Source organism: Brachyhypopomus gauderio, chromosome 3 (assembly GCF_052324685.1).
Source record: "Brachyhypopomus gauderio isolate BG-103 chromosome 3, BGAUD_0.2, whole genome shotgun sequence".
Taxonomy (NCBI): Eukaryota; Metazoa; Chordata; class Actinopteri; order Gymnotiformes; family Hypopomidae; genus Brachyhypopomus; species Brachyhypopomus gauderio.
The window spans coordinates 25,530,560-25,534,138 of record NC_135213.1 but is presented as its reverse complement, the minus strand read 5'-3'; positions in this window follow the sequence as shown (position 1 = coordinate 25,534,138).

Genomic DNA, 3,579 nt, shown 5'->3' with positions numbered 1-3,579 from the left:
ATTTACCACTGTTTAACATACGTACTACACTACTCTACCTAGAAAAAAAGAAAAGTTAACGGTATCCCTCAGATGCGTATGTTGCCATTGTCAAATAACACTGATTAAGATTTTGTTCCATGCAAAATACTCCCCTTTCTTATGTATTTTTGCATGATGAATACAAATTTTCAGAACTTTACATTACCTATATTTTTTGTTCAGTATCTCATATCATTATGCATAGTATAGTAAAGCAATACGAAGGAATGCTGAGTCTCTTTTGCAGATTATCTCTGGACACTGAATAGGGATGTTCAGAGGTCAAAAATAGGCAAAACTAATACAACTGTATATTTTAGTTAATATTTTACAAATTGTAAATAATACCAACATTTCTTTTCAAAAGCACATTTTTGTTGTAAAGTATAATTGCTAACGATCTTAAAATCTGTGCCTAAGTAAATATATCCTATGCCAATCCAATTCTTCATTCCTGCAACCTCAACACTGCTAGCTCTTCACAGGGGTCATTAGGTAGATGCTTCTCTTCATCTGTGTTTTGCTGAGTCAAGCCCACAATATCTTCAGAAGGCTCAACAGTGAGGTCTGGCATCCCAGCACTAATCCCCTCCAAGATCACAATGTCCTCCAAGTTAATAGAAAAATTTAAAAACACATTTGAATTCACTGTAAAGTGTATTATAAGATACCCCTATTACAGTTTGAGGGGCAAAAATGCAGTAAAGGTAGAGGATGAAATCACTAAAACAATAGTGTTACCATGTCAGTTTCTTGGAAACAAGACATATTTAGGCTGATTAACTGATATATTAGGGTTGATAGTCTGTTTCTGCTTGTTCATATGTTATGTACTAGCAGTCTTGTCTCTAAAAATACTGCAAACTCAAATTCAGGAGGCGGAGTTTACTAGCCGGTCTGTACTTCTGAACAGGGAAGACACAGGAGACAGGGTTTACTAGCTGGTCTATACTTCTGAACAGGACAGCTGAGTTATTATTGGATGCATCAGTCAAGATAGAGCATTTTTTCTGTGCTGATTTCACTTCACTGTTGTAGTTTTGCAGTGATATTTTATAAATACCAAAATATACTTCTAATTTTGACTCTCATTCTGCCTGCAATCTTGCTTAAGTTTTAAAACAAATGAAGTGTTTCTCCAGAAATAATTTTAGTTGCCTTTGGGGCCCACAATATCAGTATAATTTTCTAACTGTGGGTGTGAATGTTTCAACTAACTCATTCCCAGTTTCTGAGGGGGTAGGGAGGGACTGTATCAAGTCCATGAAGGCCACGGCACTGCCTGCACTGAGATAACACTTGGTTATTGTGTGCTTTAAACTGAATGTTCTAATAGATGATGACATATTGAAAAATACACCAAAATGATCAAAGCAACATCAGGAATTTCAATATTATTAACATATATATGTTCACACATCTAGAATGTGACTGTACTTGTGAATTAGACCGGATACAAGTTGTACGAGATCAAAAGAGTTAAGAATTCAGAAGTGATTAAATTTGAGGACATACCATATCCATGTGTTTATTAAAATCCCCAGTAAGTAAAACATAATCAAAATCAATTTAAAAAATGAAGTTAAGTCTATGCTACGAAAAGAAAGTCAAGAAAACAATCTATTATAAAACACTTGTTTATGAGTGAACAGACATTTTGTAAGGAGACCTGATGTGATTGATTAACATACTGTAGCTTACATTACTCATACATTTTACAAGGAATCAGATTCTATTTGTTACAATGTCTTGTATTACTATCTTTTTTTTCCTGATTACATTTTAGTTTTGATTCTGAGAGCCATGCCACTGGCTATTTAAAATAACTTGAATGTAACACTGACGGAGCATTCCAGTGTGTCAGATCTGAGAATTCACTGAGTGTGCAGAAGAATTAGGTGAGTTCCTGCAAGACTCTAGTTTTGCAGAACCTGATCAATTTTGGAGTTTACCTCTGAGACAGTGAACAGATATTCTGATGGGAGACGATGAGCTCCTGTGACTGAATTACTTGGGTGCATGTTCTGCCATGTGAATGATACCATAGAGCAGATTATCCATAAGCATTTGAGTCCCAGTCAAGTTAGGATGAAGTCGATCAGATTTAAAATGCTCAAGACGCCTCCATTGTCAATGATATTTACCCTCTGACCCACCTGTACTCTTTATTCTTCTGGAAAGTGCCATTTTTGACTTACTTAAACTTGAGCACTGCCTTAGATACAATCATAACATCCTGCTTGACTGCCTTAAATATGAGGTTGGTTCCTAAGGGACTGCCTTACTGCCCTACCATGATTTGATTCAGTGAAACTTTTCAGTGAAACGTTTTCCTCTTCCTCGAAAGCAATCACCTGTGGAGTACCTCAGGGCTCAATTTTGCATCTTATATTGTTCTCCTATACATACTTCAATAAACACAAATCTTCTACCATTGCTAGACTGACAACACTGTTACATCTCATATAAAAGGTAATAATTGCTCTGTGCAAGCTATGCATGATTTTCTTCAGAATGTTGTTTTTTAAGAGAATATAAACAAAAGGCAATAGGCATCCTTTCAAACATCATACCAGAAATGAAAATCTAATGTTCAAAATCTGTCCTTCTAGCAGCTGGAAAGCTATACTGAAACAGCTAATAAACCTTTTTGAACAAACATTTGTGAAAACATTATTCACATATTGAGAAATAGCTGATATCAGGAGTATAAAATAGAACAGAGCTGACCATTGTGAAATTTTGAAGCTACCAAGATGGCCATGGGAGCTGCACAGTAGGCTAATTGGAGCCAGAGCATGTGCATTACAAACTGTAGATGGAACAGTATCTCCGCCCCAACCCTGATTGCATCCATTAGAAACTGTAGGCGGGACAGTATCTCCGCGCCAATCCTGATCATTCACTAAGGTATGCCCACCACTACGCATGGGGTTGTGCACTTAACCAGAGGGTCTGTTAGATCTAAGCTAGCTAGCTTAACAAATATTGTTTCAGTAAAAAAATGTAAAAGTGAATTAGCTAACAAAATCAAATGTAAAAACATATAAAATAGTTTAGAAAGTCAAAGGACTTTTAGTTTGATGAAGTTTAATGTGAAAGACATCAACTGCATATCGTCTAGCTAGCTAGGTAGCATAGTTTCCTAATATGAGTGGAACTTTGGTGGAAAACTACACATTGCATTGAAAGATTGCTAGGTGGCTGGCTAGTACTCAAGCTATATTTTTTGTGGATTTATTTCATTTGCAGTGCCAAATAACTACCTAAGCAAGTGAAATCTAGGTTTGCAGTAGTGTTTAACTGGTATCTAATGTAAAGTTAGTATGCTAGCTAACAGTTTATTGTATAGCTAATTTATTGGAATTTTCCAGAGTCTGCTTCTATGATTAGATTCCTAAATTATAAATATCAACCAACCTTCAAAGCACTGGTTGGGGTCCTTGTGGTGTTGTCACATTTGTTTCTAAGCTGTACACTGGATCCAGCTCAGATCAGGAACAGGGTTGCCAACTTTTCAAGATCACTTGGAGTGAGATATGAACCTGGAGGAGGTGG